Here is a 21,427-nt window from a genome sequence, read left to right on the forward strand (position 1 = left end):
TCATCTCTCAGACAGTCATAAACGTCTGAGTAGAGAGTGAAAAGAACAAACTCTATTACGCAGCATATGCAAAGTTCTGCAGGAAAATGATAATAATGTCAGTAACAATTTTGGTTATCAACATGCACTGCAAGTGTTTTCCATCTCCCTTCACAATGCAATATCCATCACAGTTTGCTTAAATTCAAGACAAGAACATTGGGACAATTTGATGAAGTCAATTTTCACAGTAACTTCCAACATAACTTGCAACTGATCTAATCAGCAACACACAATCGACAGACGGGGTACCATCTATCTCAGATAACTGAAAGTCTTCCACAACAGGCCCTTCTTGACAACACCCCGAGAGGATCCCCATTTAGAATCAGCGGCATTAATAGATGAACCTGCATAGTGCATTAATCAAACAATGCTCAGGGTTTATGACGTTGAGAGAAGAATGTTATGCTGTAACAGTGTAAATCAGCTCAGTGGTGGCCTGTGGAGTGGGGTGTATCTTTCTCTCTCTGAGTTGACAACTAAAGCAAAGCCCCTCTGTGCAGCTCAAACAAATGTGATTACTGTGGGAGCCTCCCATGGCGTCTGCGATGCCAAGTCTGTGGTAAGACAGAGGCAACTCAGCTGAACTGCCACCGGATTGGCTCCTTATTTCTTGTGTTCAAATAGTCACCCAGGAAAAGGAAGGAAGGAAACAGCGCAACAAAAAGACCATCTATTGGATGCCCAAGTTGAACCCTCTTATTTGCTTTTCGACTCATTAAACAGTCACACAATCAAACAAAGAATTGTTAGATTAATAAATACACAAACATGTTTCTAGTGTAAACACCCTAACTTATATGCACTATTTCTATAGAGATAATGATTCATTATAAATTGAAGCAAGGAAGCGTGGAATGTGATATTCATACACCTACCATACAGCACTCTTCACTAACACAACAATGTCACAGACATGACACTGGTGGCACTGCAGTGATGTACCTACAGTACGGTATGCAAGGTTGCTTGCTCTTGAGTGCCTTTGCTCATGTCTCTTGCTTACCTTCCAAGGCCTGTTGGGTGTATGCTGTCGGTTTTGATGTCTTTATAATTATCCACATGACTAACTAAGACCAGCAGGGCACTGACAGGATAACAAGCCCACATAACTCTGCCTAACAAAGGCTCTGTCAATCAGGGTGAACCAACAGTGGAGCAGAAATCAATGCTGGGCTATCAATGTGGTGGGCCTTTAGTGACTCTCTGTGAAACAGGAACATAATACTGTCTAAGATGCTGTGTGACAGACAGTATGCTGGGCCAATCAGGGGCCAACACATGAAGGGTTCAGGACGGCAGGAAGCATAATCACAGTAATCAGGAGGCTGATGTGTGGTTTCCATCAGACCATTATTGTCATCTAAAGCACTTTAATGATTAATGGGCAACATTCTGTTGCACCAACACTGAGGTAAAATGTCACCAATCAAAAACCTTTTAGAACATGAAAATTCCTGAAATTACCAGATAATCATTAGGATTATGAACATATTCTTATAGTGTACGGTAGCACATCACTTCCGGATAGTGGTAAGCTGTGATGAACCACAGTCTAAATATATATGCACATTTCAATACATTATCAAAAGATGATTAATTTTCAAGATCTGTAATGGAGAATTCATACCAAATGATCTTCAGGAAAGTATTCAAAAACATTATTATATATATAAACTCAGCAAAAAAAGAAATGTCCCTTTTTCAGGACCCTGTTTTTCAAAGATAAATAGTAAAAATCCAAATTACTTCACAGCTCTTCATTGTAAAGGGTTTAAACACTGTTTCACATGCTTGTTCAATGAACCTTAAACAATTAATGAACATGCACCTGTGGAATGGTTGTTAAGACACTAACAGCTTACAGCTTACAAACGTAGGAAACTAAAGAGCCCTTTCTACTGACTCTGAAAAACACCAAAATAAATATGCCCAGTGTCCCTGCTCATCTGCCTGAACGTGCCTTAGGCATGCTGCAAGGAGGCATGAGGACCTCAGATGTGGCCAGGTCAATAAATTGCTATGTCTCTACTGAGAGACGCCTAAGACAGGGCTACAGGTAGACAGGATGGACAGCTGAAAGGGGGAGGCTTGCAAGCCGAAGAACACCATCCCAACCGTGAAGCACGGGGTGGTAGCATCATGTTGTGGGGGTGCTTTGCTGCAAGGACTGGTGCACTTCACAAAATAGATGGCATCATGAGGGAGGACAATTATGTGGATATATTGAAGCAACATCTCAAGACATCAGTCAGGATGTTAAAGCTTGGTCGCAAATGGGTCTTCCAAATGGACAATGACCCCTAGCATACTTCCAAAGTTGTGGCAAAATGGCTTAAGGACAACAAAGTCAAGGTATTGGAGTGGCCATCACAAAGCTCTGACCTCAATCCTATAGAAAATGTGTGGGCAGAACTGAAAAAGCGTGTGTGAGCAAGGAGGCCTACAAACCTGACTCAGTTACACCAGCTCTGTCAAGAGGAATGGGCCAAAATTAACCCAACTTATTGTGGGAAGCTTGTGGAAGGCTACCCGAAACGTTTGACCCAAGTCAAATCATTTAAAGGCAATGCTACCAAATACAAATTGAGTGTATGTACATTTGTCCACTATTATTCTGACATTACACATTCTTAAAATAAAGTGGTGATCCTACCTGACCTAAGAATTTTTACTATGATTAAATTACAAGAATTGTGATAAACTGAGTTTAAATGTATTTGGCTAAGGTGTATGTCAACGTCCTACTTCAACTGTATATATACATACATATACATACAGTACCAGTCAAACGTTTGGACACCTACTCATTCCAGGTTTTTCATTTTTTTAAACTATTTTCTACATTGTAGAATAATAATGAAGAAATCAAAACTATGAAATAATACATATTGAATCATGTATTAACCAAAACAAAGTGTATATTTGAGATTCTCAATGTAGCCATCCTTTGCCTTGATGACAGCTTTGCACACACTTGGCATTCTCTCAACCAGCTTCATGAGGTTGTCACCTGGAATGCATTTCAATGAACAGCCTTGTTAAAAGTTCATTTGTGGAATTTCTTTCCTTCTTAATGCGTTTGAGCCAATCAGTTGTGTTGTGACAAGGTATGGGAGGTATACAGAAGATAGCCCTATTTGGTAAAAGACCAAGTCCAAATTATGGCAAGAACAGCTCAATAAGCAAAGAGAAATGACTGTCTATCATTACTTCAAGACATGAAGGTCATTCAATCTGGAACATTTCAAGAACTTTGAACGCTTCTTCAAGTACAGTTGCAAAAACCATCAAGTGCTTTGATGAAACTGGCTCTCATGAGGACCGCCACAGTAAAGGAAGACCCAGAGTTACCTCTGCTGTAGAGGATAAGCTCATTAGAGCTCAGATTAAAGCCCAAATAAATACTTCAGAGTTCAAGTAACAGACATCTCAACATCAACTGTTCAGAGGAGACCGTGTGAATCAGGCCTTCATTATCAAATTGCTGCAAAGAAACCCCTCTAAAGGGACACCAATAATAAGAAGAGACTTGCTTGGGCCAAGGAACATAAGCAATGGACATTAGACCGGTGGAAATCTGTCCTTTGTTCTGAAGAGTCCAAATTGGAGATTTATTTTCCTTCCGCCGTGTCTTTGTGAGACGCAGAGTAAGTGAACGGATGATCTCCGCATCTGTGGTTCCCACCGTAAAGCATGGAGGAGGTGGTGTGATGGTGTGGGGATGCTTTGCTGGTGACACTGTCTGTAATTTATTTAGAATTCAAGGCACACTTAACCAGCATGGCTACCACAGCATTCTGCTGCAATACACCGTCCCATCTGGTTTGCTCTTAGTGGGACTATGATTTATTTTTCAACTCATAGTCCCACTAAGAGAAAACCAGATGGGACGGTGTATTGCAGCAGAATGCTGTGGTAGCCATGCTGGTTAAGTGTGCCTTGAATTCTCCAGGCTGTGTAAGGGCTATTTGACCAAGAAGGAGAGTGATGGAGTGATGCATCAGATGACCTGGCCTCCACAATCACCCACCCTCAACCCAATTGAGATGGTTTGGGATGAGTTTGGAGCGCATAATCAAGGAAAGCAGCCAACAAGTGCTCAGCATATATGGGAACTCCTTCAAGACTGTTGGAAAAGCATTGCAGGTGAAGCTGGTTGAAAGAATGCCAAGAGTGCGCAAAGCTGTCTTTTTTTCCCCACCTTAATTTAACCAGGTAGGCCAGTTGAGAACAAGTGCTCATGTACAACTGTGACCTGGCAGTTGATGTCATCAAGGCAAAGGGTGGATACTTTGAAGATTCTAAAATCTAAATTATATTTTGATTTGTTAAACAAATTGGTTGGTTATTTCATAGTTTTGATGTCTTCACTATTATTCTAAAATGTAGAAAACAGTACAAATAAAAACCCTTGAATGAGTATGTCCAAACTTTTGACTGGTGCTGTATTTACACACACACACACACACACACACACATTTTGCCTTTAGGACCAGAGGCTATATAATGAATGTTTTGCTGGCTGCCAGAAAGGCCACTTCTGCTAATTAGGTAATTTAATATGCTTTTTCCTTTCCTAGGTCATACCATAACTCCAGCGAGAAGTACCAAAAGAGTCAATGTGCAATGCTAAGGAGTCTTACCAAGGTCAAACTTTAATTCTATATTCATTTCCTTTCATCTCCAAGGGCTATATTGAATGTTGTATGACATTGATTCTCAACATCTGGTATGGATCAAATCTCTCAAATCTTTTAAATCTTTTTTTGATATGGCCAAAACCGCAGATAGCTAGGTGTAGTAAAATGCAGCGATGACACCTTCCTCTGCAAACATCAGGTCCTTTTCCACATTATAACTTCAAAGTAGTTATTCATTACCCCATAACATGGTGGCATGTTCTATCACTTTTGTCAATTCTGAAAACCTAATTAACCCTCATACTATTAGTCATGTTTAGTGTTGCTATATCAATATAGACATTTGCGGTAATTTTGACAGCACTCAAAAATGCTTAATTCCGCCTGTAGTAATTTGATAAATAGGAAGGAACTTTATTTGAATCTAAGCTTCTCTGGAGACATAAGTGATCCATATTACCAGAGGGTGGAGGGGGACATGTATCAGGGATTTTGACCATATAGACCATATATTTTGAGACATAGCTACCCATGTACTTGCCTAAGAATGCACTTTTCTATGTACAATACCAAAATTCACTTATTTTTGTGCATATAAAAATTGGCCAGTGGTATGCAAAGTTTGCCAATGGTATGCATACTTGATAGAACTGCAGTACAGAACTCAGATACACTCTGAATCTTCACAGAGAGCTGTATTGGTGTGAATTCTTTGAAAAGTAGTTATTCTAGGGCAAATCTAAAAAGTTCATTTGATTTAAGGATTTCTCTGAAGACATCATGTTACGTTATATATATCCTCAGGCTCAGAGGGTGGAGGGGAACCTGTCCCAGTGATTTCTTACCAGATAGACCAATCACCTGGAGAGATGGAGCACCTTATATATTCGCCTATTGTTATAACTGATTATAATTAGGTACAGTGTCTTCAGAAAGTATTCAGACCCCTTGACTTTTTCCACTTTTTGTTGTGTTACAGCCTGAATTTAATGTGTTAAATTGAGATTTTATGTCACTGGACGACACGCAATACCTCATACTGTCAAAGTGGAATTATGTTTTTAGGCATTTTTACAAATTAATTTTAAAAAATGAAAAGCAGAAAAATCTTAAGTATTCAAGTCAATAACTATTCAACCCTTTTGTTATGACAAGTCTAAATAAGTTCAGGAGTAAAAATGTGCTTAACAAAACACATTAAGTTGCATAAGTGTGCAATAAGTGTTTAACATGATTTTTGAAGACTACCTCATCTCTGTGCCCCACACATAAAATGATCTCTACGCCCCACACATAAAATGATCTCTACGGTCCCTCCGTCGAGCAGGGAATCTCAAACACTGATTCAACCACAAAGACCAGGGAGGTTTTCCAATGCCTGGTAGATGGGTAAAAAGAAACTGGCATTGAATATCCCTTTGAGCATGGCACTTTGGACGGTGTATCAATACACCCGGTTGCTACAAAGTTACAGGTGTCCTCCCTAACTCAGTTGCCGGAGAGGAAGGAAACCGCTCAGGGATTTCACCATGAGGCCAATGGAGACTTTAAAACAGTTACAGAGTTTAAAGGCTTTGAGAGGAGTAAACTGAAGCTTGATCAACAACATTGTAGTTACTCCACAATACTAACCTAAATGACAGAGTGAAGGAAGCTTGTACAGAAAACAAATATTTCAAAACATGAATCATGTTTGCAATAAGGCACTGAAGTAAAACTGCTAAAAATGATGTGGCAAAGAAATGCATTTCATGTCCTGAATACAAAGTGTTGTATTTGGGGCAAATCCAACAGCACATCACTGAGTACCATTCTTCATATTTTCAAGCATGGTGGTGGCTCCATGTTTTGGGTACACTTGGCAAGGACTATGGAGTAAAAAATAAACAGAATAAGCACAGGCTAATAATAAGCACAGCTAAGCACAGGCAAAACCTGGTTCAGTCTGCTTTCCAACAGACACTGGGAGACAAACTCACCTTTCAGCAGGTCGATAGCCTAAAACACAAGGTCAAATAAACACTGAAGTTGATTACCAAGACAACATTGAATGTTCCTGAGTGGCCTAGTTACAGTTTTGACTTAAATTGGCTTGAAAATCGTTCTTTTATCGTTCTGCCCCTGAACACGCAGTTAACCCACTGTTCCTAGGCCGTCATTGAAAATAAGAATTTGTTCTTAACTGACTTGCCTAGTTAAATAAAGGTAAAATAAAAAATAAAAAAATGGCTGTCTAGCAACGATCAACTTGACAGAGCTTGAAGAAATGTAAAAGAATAATGTGCAAATATTGTACAATCCGGGTGTACACAGCTCTTAGAGACTTACCCAGAAAAACTCACAGCTGTAATCGCTGCCAAAGTTAATTCACAAGGAAAGTTCTAGGTGACCCCAAACTTTTGAATGGTAGTGTAAGTATTCACACTGTCAATGTATTCACATGTGTTGACTCAGGGGTGTGAATACTTACATTACCGTTCAAAAGTTTGTGGTCCTACAACTTTCCTTGATTGCAATGAAAACATACATACAATTAGTTGCAAAATGAATAGGAAATATAGTCAAGACGTTGACAAGGTTATAAATAAAGATTTTTTTAATTGAAATAATTAATTGTGTCCTTCAAACTTTGCTTTTGTCAAAGAATCCTCCATTTGCAGCAATTACAGCCTTGCAGGCCTTTGGAATTCTAGTTGTCAGTTTGTTGAGGTAATCTGAAGAGATTTCACCCCATGCTTCCTGAAGCACCTCCCACTAGTTGAATTGGCTTGATGGGCACTTCTAACGGTCAAGCTGCTCCCACAACAGCTCAATAGGGTTGAGATCCGGTGACTGTGCTGGCCACTCCATTATAGACAGAATACCAGCTGACTGCTTCTTCCCTAAATAGTTCTTGCATAGTTGGGAGCTGTGCTTTTGGTCATTGTCCTGTTGTAGGAGGAAATTGGCTCCAATTAAGTGCTGCCTGCAGGGTATGGCATGATGTTGCAAAATGGAGTGATATGGCCTTCTTTCTTCAAGATCCCTTTTACCCTGTACAAATCTCCCACTTTACCACCACCAAAGCACCCCCAGACCATCACATTGCCTCCAACATGCTTGACAGATGGCGTCCTCCAGCATCTTTTCATTTTTTCTGTGTCTCACGAATGTTCTTCTTTGTGATCCGAACACCTCCAACTTAGATTTGTCTGTCCATAACACTTTCTTCCAATCTTCCTCTGTCCAGTGTCTGTGTTCTTTTTCCCGTCTTAATCTTCTCTTTTTATTGGCCAGTCTGAGATATGGCTTTTTCTTTACAACTCTGCCTAGAAAGCCAGCATCCCGGAGTCGCCTCTTCACTGTTGACGTTGAGTTTTTGTGGGTACTATTTAATGAAGCTGCCAGTTGAGTACTTGTGAGGCATCTGTTTCTCAAACTAGACACTCTAATGTACTTGTCCTCTTGCTCAGTTGTGCACCGGGGCCTCCCACTCCTCTTTCAATTATTCTGGTTAGGGCCAGTTTGTGCTGTTCTGTGAAGGGAGTAGTACACAGTGTGGTACGAGATCTTCAGTTTCTTAGCAATTTCTCACATGGAATAGCCTTCATTTCTCAGAACAAGAATAGACCGATGTTTCTGTCCATTTTGAGCCTGTAATTGAACTTACAAATACTGATGCTCCAGATACTCAACTAGTCTAAAGAAGGCCAGTTTTATTGTTTCTTGAATCAGAACTACAGTTTTCAGCTGTGCTAACATAAATGCAAAAGGGTTTTTCTAATGATCAATTACCCTTTTAAAATGATAACTTGGATTAACTAACACAATGTGCCATTGGAACACAGGAGTGATGGTTGTTGCTTCTAAATGGGCCTCTGTAAGTCTATGTAGATATTCCATTAAAAAAACAGCAATTTCCAGCTACATTTGTCATTTACAACATGAATAACAATGTCTACACTGTATTTCTGATTGATTTGATGTTATTTTATTGGACCCCATGTTAAGTGACCCCAAACTTTTGAACGATAGTGTAAGTAAATTAGATATTTCTGTATTTCATTTGAAATACATTTGCAAAAATGTATAAAAACCTGTTTTCACTTTGTCATTATGGGATATTCAGTGATGGTTGAGAAATAAAAAAAATGTCTAATCCATTTTGAATTCAGGCTGTAGCACAACAAAATGTGGAATAAATCAAGGGGTATGAGTACTTTCTAAAGGTACTGTATGATCATGTGCAAAACCAGAATTACCTTGCATATATGCTGAGTTGCAGTCCAAACAGCTTCTAAAAGTCTGTCAGTGGTATGAATACTTGGTAGAACTGTAATACAGAAATCAACTACCCTCTTAATGTACTGCTGTATTGGTCTGTATTCTACAGTGTTATATAACTACCACTGTATTCTACAGTGTTATATAAATACCAGAATTCCTATAATATACTCCAATATTTTTCACATTTTTAAAGATTTTTTTTATTTAATTACAATACAAAACATCCACATACAACTGACAACAAACACGCACACAAACATGCACAACATCACCCTGCCCAGAACCACCTGCTCATTCCCCATCTCTAGTGCCGTATCACACTCCGCCACATGGCCTCAAACTGCACCATTTTGTTTCTCTCTGTCGCCCACACACTTTCAACATTTAGATAACAAAGCATTTGACATTTTCAATTGTGTTAACCACAGAGAATTAGTTGATTTCCAGTTGAAGTACTGTATATACGTTTTTTAAGATGATTGACTAGAAAAGTATCATCCAACACATTGTGTATCTCACTGTACCCTCATATGCCATGTCTTGAAATACGCAGACAGACAGACTAAAAGCAAATATACGATGTAAAACTTCTGACAGAAACTCCGCACATAACTTTTGGGCTTCATAACATTCCCAAAAGGCATGGATTATTACGTTTTAGTACTAATGTGGATTGCACTTTGAAAAAAATATATATTTTCATTTGATATAATATGCAAATGAGTGTAATTTTGCTAAAATAACAGTCTGTTTTGGTTATATTTCATTTCAGATAACATCATTTGAATATCTAATGATGTTTTGATAATAACTAAGTTGCTTTTTCCAATAGTTTTTGGGGTCAATATTATCCCAATTGGTAATCCTTGCATGTAAAATATGTTAGTAGAATGAGGGTTAATGTATATGGAGAATTGAAAGTGTGATGGGCTCCCGAGTGGTGCAGTGGTCTATAAGGCACTGCATTTCAGTGCTAGAGGTGTCACTACAGACCCTGGTTCAATTCCAGATTGTATTGATTGGGAGTCCCATAGGGTGGCGCACAATTGACCCAGCTTCGTCCGGGTTAGGGTTTAGCCAGGGTAGGCCGTCATTGTAAATAAGAATTTGTTCTGACTTGCCGAGTTAAATAAACAAAAATAAAAGAAGAACATACATTAGTCAGTCCCTTTATTTTGCTCTCTGTTAGAGGCCCACATCAATAAAAGTGCTTGAATCAATTTCTCTAAGTGGTTGAACGGGGAATGCATTGTGACTCATCATGATGAATTCATACTAAGGCAATTACATTCCCCCACCTCTCTTTCACTCTGTCACCCCACTCTCCTGTCTCCTCAGATGCTGTGGATGTAGATTGTACAGAATAGGAGGCGCTATTTCTTTCCTGTAGGCCTATAACAAGACTGAACAGGATTCAGTGCAAATCTATGTGCACTAATAACTGCAATGTTGTATATGATTGGATGTTACTGAATGCCTAATGGTGGTAGGATATGACATACTGTAAGTGAAAATAAAAGGGCAATGAGGTCAGTGCAGATTATTTTATAGAAATGGTTGCATCAACTAAAATCCATTTGCTTATACGTCACTGTGAATAGCATCTTCTGGATGATCTAAATAACACAATATTATGCCTTTTCAATTGAAAGGGAACTTTTTCACCTGTCCACAATGTACTTTCAGTCCTTCACCAGGCCCGAGCTTTACATAAAGCACTTAAACACATTTCAAAGATGAATCATTTCTTCTAACATTCATAGCTTCGAGGCCAATCCTATTCATTGCCAAAAAGGAAACATCATTTTTAAATTCTCTTCTTATTCAACTGAAGAACAAAGGCAATTTAATAAGATGCTCAGATTGCCGGCAAAGAGCCAAGTGTTTCCTGGCAAGAGATGGACTGGAGGATGAGAGGGAAGGAGGGCCGCGGGGCCGGGGTCAGGAAGTGGCAGCTAAACGATGGACAGCTCGGACTGTCAACTCGGGGACCTTTCCCCAGAACACATACGTCCCCAGAGAGCAGAGAGACAGTCACAGCAAACACCCTGCAACCACATCGCATCCACACAACAAAACACACCAACGAACCGCAACTTTAAATCTGTTTCTATTTTCTCCATTAAAGGAACACCCTTGGCTTCTAGACATTTTTACTTTGACTCCTGAAAGCAGATTTGTATATAGTATAATGTGATTCACACGGCCGTATCTGGTTTTACCCGACAGCAACTGTCAAACAGAGCTGGTGTTGACTGCATATTCAATCAATGATAATGAGCATGTAGAAGTCCTTTCCTCCCAGACAGTTTCTCTCTGTCACCCCAGTTAATTATAGAAACCTAAAATAAACTTGAGCACATACGAAAAAAGAAGAAAAAAAAGACATGTCGTTAACACATGCATAAAGAACATACAGTAGCAGAATACATTATTTTATGCTTTTGACTCTGCTAAGTGATGACTGACTGGGAGGTTTGATATTGGACCTGAGCTCTCCACTGAGTCTCTCTGCCTCCTCGTGGATCCATTAACAGCAGTGATTTGGCACTCGTTGCCATGGAGCCACGCTGTTCATCACAGCGTACATGTGACACAAAAAAGGAGACGAAGCATAGTGGCAGGAGAGGACAACTTACAGTAAACACTCCACATGAACTTCCAAAATAGCCTGCTAAACTGCACTAACACGTCTTCTCTCTTTGAAAACTTGGCATGAACCACGTATACAGACTTATCCAAAATGCAGAGACATTGGGATAATAACAATTCGTTTTCAGCAACAGCTTTGCAACAAAAGAGCAAGGGGGATATTACAGTAAATTATGATTATAGCGGCAGCCATCAATGATCTGTCCTCTGCTACTTATGTTGCAATAACTGTAGGACACTGACGTCCTCTCTCTATTGTCCCCGACCCCCAAGTTGTGACTAACTGTGACAAAGTGCCCCAGGCATAAAGGTAGTCATTTTTACAGCCCTAAGCAAAGTAGGCTGTGGGATATTTATGGCTCAGCTACAAGAGGCGAAGTGTATTTTGTTTATAGCTGCATAAAAGCTCTTGGAGGGAGGCGAGGGGAATAGAAGGACAGTGCAGCAGCAGCCTGAGGGGACAGATGAAGGGCCAAAAGCAACAGAGGACCACTATCCAGAAAAATCAATCAATCACCTCCTATTGTCCAACACATCCAGTACCCCCACGCACAAGGTTAATTATTGTTCAGAGTGGCTCTGGATATGGAGTTTCTGTATCCCAATTTGCCCAGGCTAAAAATACAGATATTTCTGCACAAGTGCAATAATTGTTTTTGATGTGGCCGAGTGCCCACTCCACTGCCTACGTTGCTACCGCTCCCCCCTCCCTAATCGCCTTTGTCTGGTCACTGTTTGTTTGGGTTGGTGTTTGTCTGTGCGTGTGAGAGTATGTGGGTGTGCCTGCATGCTGCAGTTCATTGAAATGCACACATGCTAATAATTGCATGTCAATAGGAAAGAAAGAAACCTTTCGTACGGTCACATTTCAAGGCCAACAACATGATTTGAAGGAGATGGTATTGTCTGTAGTTGGAGAAGAATGGCTTGATGGAGTGTATTTGTAGTTCTCACACAGTCATATTCCTGCACTGTGACCTCACAGCAGAAAGGCTCTGGCTTGTGTTGTGCAAGAGCCTTTCTGATGGACCTCACAGCATTGTAAGCAAAGGGATCCTACTCGTGAAAAATGCACTGTATCACAAACCAAGGTTAACATGCCATCAAGTCTACGGCGCTATGCTCCATGGAAAACATGGTGCCATGAGGTGCATATCAGCCAAGAAGACTGGGATACGTTAGGACAGCTTTTTTAATGGGAGAACATTTGTTGAGCTAAGTCTATGCATTGAAAGTGGAGGTGTTGTGTGGACCAGTGGCAATGGAGACAGTGAGCTGAGACCAAGAAGCATGACTTAGAGGAGGGGGAGTTGGAGCTGGGCCAGGTCAACTGGAGTCACACACAGCATTGTACTCACAAAAAAGTCTAGCAATGAAGTATAAACTTAGGAAAAACTAGATTTTTTTGGTGTATATTTTCCCATTTACAATAATGCATAATTAATATCAAAGTTCAAGTTATGAGCCCATATCTCAACTTAAAAGACACAACAGATATTATATACACTGAGTGTACAAAACATTAAGAACACCTTGCTAACTTTCCACAGTCGTGTCAAGTTGACTGGATGTCCTTTGGGTGGTGGACCATTCTTGATACACACGGGAAACTGGCCCCTACTACCATAACCCGTTCAAAGGCACTTAAAATATTTTGTCTTGCCCATTCACCCTCTAAATGGCAAACGCACAATCCATGTCTCAATTGTCTCAAGACTTAATCATTTTTTAACTCTGTCTTCTCCCCTTCATCTACACTGATTGAAGTGGATTTAACAAGTGACCCCAATAAAAAAACGACAGGGTAGTATACCGTAGGCCCATAGCTACTGCTGACTGACAAACAGATCAATAAAAACGACCTTGTCTACAACCATCTAATCTAGGCCTATGAAAGAGGGGAGACACAAATTCTACAATATGACGACCTGAAGGAGGAAATTATTGTCCAAAAAAGTTTAAAAATGGCACTGACCTAATGATAAAGAGTGAACATGTGCACAGCGCACTCACCGGGGATATGGCCGATGCTCTCCGCTGGTGCAAATACGATAGGCTATGGATGTACAGTCCTTGACTCCCTTCACCTCCCCACGCATGTTAGAAGGAATCACCAAAAATACACCATGCAGCACTGTCCCAGAGGTTGCATCAAATCTGGTCCCACTTTACCCACAAACGAGAGGTCTCCTCGGAGAAGTAGAGACCCTAATCAACCTGTGCCTCCGTCTTCCGATCTCTGTCGCGTCCTCTGGGAGGACGTTCTATCTCCTTCCCCACCTTTTTCTTTCTTAAAACAATAATTGTTTACCTCATGGTTCAGCTGTCTGAGATTTGAGCACTAAACGCATTGTATTCATATAGGCTTAGGTGTCCACCGCATGATATAAATATTTTCAAAATAAATATAAAATGAAAACAAGCTTAGGCCTAGCGAGAGAGCGAGAGAGAGAGCGAGCGAGAAAGATGCCGGCAGCATGCTACAACCCAACACTTACAGTATTTCTCCTTGTCAGGCTACTGCGTCTTTAGGTGTAGAGGAGGAGGCTAATTCTATCACTTTGATCAGAGTATTTTTTAAATAACGATAACTATTATATTGTTAGATCATAGGAGTAACTCTGGTAGGCTTGAAACATTCTTCCTCACCTCAAGTTTAACTGTCGGAGTCAGTTGGAGCGCCGATGCGTGCTGGCTTCATATTATAGGTCTGCAGTATAATAGGTTAATAACCACAGCACTAAATCTTCAAAAGTAAGTTAAGTTGTTAAGACATAACGGAATCCTGCAGTCTAACTTAGGAAGGTTCGAGCACAAGAGAGCAACCAGCGATAAAATATTTGTGGCAAAATTAAGGTTTTATTTACACGTGCACTCCATGAAAATAGTGCAGGTGAATATTTACAAAAATGGCCAGGAATGGATCCAAAAAATAATATTCAGGTAGGTAGTCGGGACAAATGGACAAAAATGACAAACGGCAAAACAATAAACAGCATCAATAAGTAGCAACCAAATGGCTACAAAAGGCAAAGATGCCTATACCAAACTATAGAATACTCATCCAACTGAAAATGTATTAAAGAACTAAGTAACACGTTACCTCAAAGACAGCTCTACCAATTATGACAAAGAACGTGCATATACAGTGGGGAGAACAAGTATTTGATACACTGCCGATTTTGCAGGTTTTCCTACTTACAAAGCTTGTAGAGGTCTGTAATTTTTATCATAGGTACACTTCAACTGCTAGATATGGAATCTAAAACAAAAATCCAGAAAATCTTAAGTAATTAATTAGCATTTTATTGCATGACATAAGTATTTGATACATCAGAAAAGCAGAACTTAATATTGGGTACAGAAACCTTTGTTTGAAATTACAGAGATCATACGTTTCCTGTAGTTCTTGACCAGGTTTGCACACACTGCAGCATGGATTTTGGCCCACTCCTCCATACAGACCTTCTCCAGATCCTTCAGGTTTCGGGGCTGTTGCTGGGCAATACGGACTTGCAGCTCCCTCCAAAGATCTTCTATTGGGTCCAGGTCTGGAGACTGGCTAGGCCACTCCAGGACCTTGAGACTCCTTAGTTGCCCTGGCTGTGTGTTTCGGGTCGTTGTCATGCTTGAAGACCCAGCCACGACCCATCTTCAATGCTCTTACTGAGGGAAGGAGGTTGTTGGCCAAGATCTCGCGATACATGGCCCCATCCATCCTCCCCTCAATACAGTGCAGTCGTCCTGTCCCCTTTGCAGAAAAGCATCCCCAAAGAATGATGTTTCCACCTCCATGCTTCACGGTTGGGATGGTGTTCTTGGGGTTGTACTCATCCTTCTTCTTCCTCCAAACACGGCGAGTGGAGTTTAGACCAAAAAGCTCTATTTTTGTCTCAGACCACATGACCTTCTCCCATTCCTCCTCTGGATCATCCAGTTGGTCATTGGCAAACTTCAGATGTGCCTGGACATGCGCTGGCTTGAGCAGGGGGACCTTGCGTGCGCTGCAGGATTTTAATCCATGACGGCGTAGTGTGTTACTAATGGTTTTCTTTGAGACTGTGGTCCCAGCTCTCTTCAGGTCATTGACCAAGCCCTGCCGTGTAGTTCTGGGCTGATCCCTCACCTTCCTCATGATCATTGATGCCCCACGAGGTGAGATCTTGCATGGAGCCCCAGACCGAGGGTGATTGACCGTCATCTTGAACTTCTTCCATTTTCTAATAATTGTGCCAACAATTGTTGCCTTCTCACCAAGCTGCTTGCCTATTGTCCTGTAGCCCATCGCAGCCTTGTGCAGGTCTACAATTTTATCCCTGATGTCCTTACACAGCTCTCTGGTCTTGGCCATTGTGGAGAGGTTGGAGTCTGTTTGATTGAGTGTGTGGACAGGTGTCTTTTATACAGGTAACGAGTTCAAACAGGTGCAGTTAATACAGGTAATGAGTGGAGAACAGGAGGGCTTCTTTCTTTCTTCTTCTTTAATAAAATGCAAATTAATGACTTAAAAATCATACAATGTGATTTTCTGAATTTTTGTTTTAGATTCTGTCTCTCACAGTTGAAGTGTACCTATGATAACAATTACAGACTTCTACATGCTTTGTAAGTAGGAAAACCTGCAAAATCGGCAGTGTATCAAATACTTGTTCTCCCCACTGTATACCCACAGTTACTGGCGCACCCAATTTAGGAGAAACTGTTCCCGTGTGTACTTTCAACAGCTGCATCAACTGATCATTGTTTTAGGCAATAAAAGGAAATCAAATATACAGACATCAACACAAATATTTGCCACAGTTAGTGGATAAGCAATACAATTAATAGTTGTTGGAATATAATAATCAATCAGAGACGGAACTAACCAATGCATTGACAAATTGCGCAATACGCAGGGAGATGGGACGAGTATACACAGTAGGAACACTGTAGAACAAACAAATGGTGCACTCATAAGTTTAAGGCAAAGCAATGGCAATAATGGAGTTCATTGAAATATACATGTTTATTCTTTGCGCACATGGGAAGGAGAATTGTGGTTTTTGGTGATGAAAGAACAGTAGAGAGCTCGCATCATCACACAAGCCATTGTTTACAGGGAAAATAGGAGCAGGACATTATAGCGTGGAAAACACAACATTAGAATTGGAACTTAATTTGGCCAAAGAAAATGGCTCAACAGAATGAAACAAAATACTTGTGAACTGGTTTAAACGTTCACAAAAAGTTTTGAACAGGCTATATTGTAGCAATTACCAAGACCGATCAAGCCTACTATATTCATCTAAATACGGAGCACACAATTAAAAAGACAGATCCATCTTAATTTAGCCAACAAAAAAAGTCAGTGAAATAAAACGTTTTTTACATATTTAAAGGCTTGGTTTAGATGAATAGGCCTGCAATACAATAATTATAAAACAAATAATTATAAATACAAAAAATAAATCTAGTTTCAAAATTGCTTCCTACCTGAATAGCGAGTTGCACAGTAGCCTGCATTTGGCCGCGGCAACATTCTTCTTATATTTGGCCTTACAATACAACAACTTTTCCATACGGAGGACTTTCCCTTTGTAGGTTTTTGACTATAGGCCTACTTTCTAACTTTTTGATTTACATCAATTAAATATTGAAAAGTGAGAGCGCGAACAAACATATGAACGCAAAATACAACAATTTCAAAGATTTTACTAAGTTGAAGTTCACATAAAGGAAATCAGTCAACTGAAATAAATTAATTAGGCCCTAATCTATGGAGTTCACATGACTGGGAATACAGATTCAGACCCCTTTACTTTTTAACACATTGTTATGTAACAGCCTTATTCTAAAATGGATTAAATAAAAACAATTCTCAGCAATCTACACACAACACCCCATAATGACAAAGTGAAAACAGGCTATTATATATTTTTGCAAATGAAAAATATTTGCTATGAGACTCAAAAGTGAGCTCAGGTGCATCCTGTTTCCAATGATCATCCTTGAGATGTTTCTACAACTTGATTGGAGTCCTACTGTGGTAAATTAAATTGATAGGACCTGATTTGGAAAAGGCACACTCCTGTCTATATAAGGTCCCACAGTTGACAGGGCATGTCAGAGCAAAAACCAAGCCATGAAGTCAAAGGAATTGCCAGTAGAGCTCCGAGACAGCATTGTGTCAAGACACAGATCTGGGGAAGGGTAAGAAAAAAATGTCTGCAGCATTGAAGATCCCCAAGAACACAGTGGCCTCCATCATTCTTAAATGGAAGAAGTTTGGACCCACCAAGACCCCTAGAGCTGGCCACGCAGACAAACAGCATTCGGGTGAGAAGGGCCTTGGTCAGGCAGGAGACCAAGAACCCGCTGGTCACTGAAAGAGCTCTAGAGTTCCTCTGTGGAGATGGGGGAACCTTCCAGAAGGACAACAATCTCTGCAGCCCTCCACCAATCAGGCCTTTACAGTAGAGTGGCCAGACGGAAGCCACTCCTCAGTAAAAGGCACATGACAGCCCGCTGGGAGTTTGTCTAAAGGCATCTAAAGACTCTCAGACCATGAGCAGCAAGACTCTCTGGGCTGATGAAACCAAGATTGATCTCTTTAGCCTGAATGACAAGCGTCACATCTGGAGGAAACCTGGCACAATCCCTATGGTGAAGCATGGTGGTGGCAGAATCATGCTGTGGTGATGTTTTTCAGCGGCAGTGACTCGGAAACTAGTCAGGATGGGCGGAAGATTAACTGAGAAATGTACAGAGAGAGATCCTTGATAAAAACCTGCTCCAGAGCGCACAGGACCTCAGACTAGGACGAAGGTTCACCTTCCAACAGGACAACAACCCTAAGCAAACTGCCAATACTACTCAGGAGTGGCACTCGTGTCCTTGACTGTCCCAGCCAGAGCTCAGAACTGAATCCGAGATCTCTGGAGAGACCTGACAATAGCTGTGCAGCAATGCTCCCCATCCAACCTAAAAGAGCTTGAGAGTATCTGCACAGAAGAATGCGAGGAACTCCCCAAATACAGGTGTGCCAAGCTTGTAGCGTCATACCCAAGAAGACTCAAGGCTGTAATCGCTTGCAAAGGTGCTTCAACAAAGGACTGAGGAAAGGGACTGAACACGTATGTAAATGTGATATTTCAGTATTTTAGCAAAACTTTCTAAACCTGTTTTTGCTTTGTCACTATGGAGTTTTGTTTGTAGATTGATGAGGAAAAAAACATTGAAAATCATTTTTAGAAAAAGGCTGTAATGTAACAAAATGTGGAAAAAGTCAAGGGGGTCTGAATACTTTCCGAAGGCTGTATCCCTTCAAAAAAAGGTTAGGGGCATTGATCAGAAAACCACCATTTGCCTCATGCAGTGCAACACATATCCTTTGCATAGAGTTGATCAAGCTGTTGATTGTGGCCTGTGGAATGCTGTCCCACTCCTCAACAATAGTAGCGAAGTTTCTGGATATTGTTGGGAACTGAAACATGCTGTCATACACATCAATCTAGAGCATCCCAAACATGCCTAATGGGTGACCATGTCTGGTGAGTATGTAGGCAATGGAAGAACTGGGCCATTTTCAGTTTCCATGAATTGTGTTCAGATCCTTGCGACATGGGGCCACGCATTATCATGCTGAAACATGAGGTGATGGCAGCAGGTGAATGGCATGACAATGGGCCTCAGGATCTCGCCATGGTATCTGTGCATTCAAATTACAATCGATAAAATGCAATTGTGTTCATTGTCTGTAGCATATTCATGCCTATACCATAACCCCACTGCCACAATGGGGCACTCTTTAAAAACGTTGATATCAGTAAACCACTAGATTAATCAGCTTCTTGATATGCCACACCTGTCAGGTGGATCGATTATCTTGGCAAAAGAGAAATGGTCACTGACCTAAAACGATAATATTTACTAGGATTAAATGTCAGGAATTGTGAAAAACTGAAGTTTAAATGTAAAGCTAAATGTAGGTGTATGTAAAGCTAAGGTGTATGTAAACTTTCGACTTCAACTGTATTTCACAATTCCTGACACTTAATCCGAGTAAAAATTCCCTGTCTTAGGTCAGTTATGATCACCACTTTATTTCAAGAATGTGAAACGTCAGAATATTAGTAGAGAGAATTAATTATTTCCACCTTTATTTCTTTCATCACATTCCCAGTGGGCCAGAATTTTACATACTCTCATTTAGTATTTGGTAGCATTGCATTTACACAGTTTAACTTGGGTCAAACGTTTCGGGTAGCCTTCCACAAGCTTCCCACAATAGGTTGGGTGAATTTTGTCCCATTTCCCCTGACAGAGCTGGTGTAACTGAGTCAGGTTTGTAGGCCTCCTTGCTCGCACACACTTTTACAGTTCTGCCCACAAATGTTCTGTAGGATTGAGGTCAGGGCTTTGCGATGGCCACTCCGATACCTTGACTTTGTTGTCCTTAAGCCATTTTGCCACAACTTTGAAAGTATGCTTGGGGTCATTGTCCATTTGGAAGACCAATGTGCGACCAAGCCTTAACTTCCTGACTGATGTCTTGAGATGTTGCTTCAATATATCCACATAATTTTCCTACCTCATGATGGCATCTATTTTGTGAAGTGCACCAGTCCCTCCTGCAGCAAAGCATCCCCACAACATGATGCTGCCACACCCTGTGCTTCACGGTTGGGATGGTGTTCTTCGGCTTGCAAGCCTCCCCTTTTTCCTCCAAACATAATGATCTTCAGTTTCTTGGCAATTTCTCACATGGAATAGCTTTCATTTCTCAGTACAAGAATAGACCGATGAGTTTCAGAAGAAAGGTCTTTGATTCGGGCCATTTTGAGCCTGTAATCGAACCCACAAATGCTGATGCTCCAGATACTCAACTAGTCTAAAGAAGGTCAGTTTTATTGCTTCTTTAATCAGAACAACAGTTTACAGGTGTGCTAACATAATTGCAAAAGGGTTTTTTAATGATCAATTAGCCTTTTAAAATGATGAACTTGGATTAGCTAACACAATGTGCCATTGGAACACAGGAGAGATGGTTGCTGATAATGGGCCTCTGTATGCCTATGTAGATATTCCATTACAAATCTGCCCTTTCCACCTACAATAGTCATTTACAACATTAACAATGTCTACACTGTATTTCTGATAAATTTGATATTATTCTAATGGACACATTATTTCTAAGTGACCTCAAACTTTTGAACAGTAGTGTATATAGCACCAGTCAAAGGTTGACACACTTATTCTTTATTTTTACTATTTTCTACATTGTAGAATAATAGTGAAGACATCAAAGCTATGAAATAGTAGTAACTGAAAAGGTTTAACACAAAACTAAATATATTTTATATTTGAGATTCTTCAAAGTATCCAACCTTTGCCTTGATGACAGCTTTGCACACTCTTGGCAATCTCTGAACCAGCTTCATGTGGTAGTCACCTGGAATGCCTTTCAATTAACAGGTGTGCCTTGTTAAAAGTTACTTTGTGCAATTTATTTCCTTCTTAATGTGTTTTAGACAATCAGTTGTGTTGTGACAAGGCAGGGGTGGTATACAGAAGAGAGCCCTATTTGGTAAAAGACCAAGTACATATTATGGCAAGAACAGCTCAAATAAGCAAATAGAAATGACAGTCCATCATTACTTTAAAACATGAAGGTCAGTCAATACAGAAAATGTCAACAACTTTGAAAGTTTCTTCATGTGCAGTTGCAAAAACCATCAAGCTCTATGATGAAACTGGCTCTCACGAGGACTGCCACAGGATACGTTTATTAGAGTTACCAGCCTCAGAAATTGCAACCCAAATAAATGCTTCAGAGTTAAAGTAAC

General features: G+C 40.4%; 1 protein-coding gene across 6 annotated transcripts in view; it reads right to left on the reverse strand.

Annotated features, from left to right (window-relative positions):
- ntrk3a (neurotrophic tyrosine kinase, receptor, type 3a) overlaps positions 1-21,427 on the reverse strand; it is a 254,726-nt gene that overhangs the window by 47,859 nt on the left and 185,440 nt on the right. The gene's annotated exons all lie outside the window — the stretch shown is intronic.

The sequence above is a fragment of the Oncorhynchus mykiss genome, chromosome 2 (assembly GCF_013265735.2).
Source record: "Oncorhynchus mykiss isolate Arlee chromosome 2, USDA_OmykA_1.1, whole genome shotgun sequence".
NCBI lineage: Eukaryota > Metazoa > Chordata > Actinopteri > Salmoniformes > Salmonidae > Oncorhynchus > Oncorhynchus mykiss.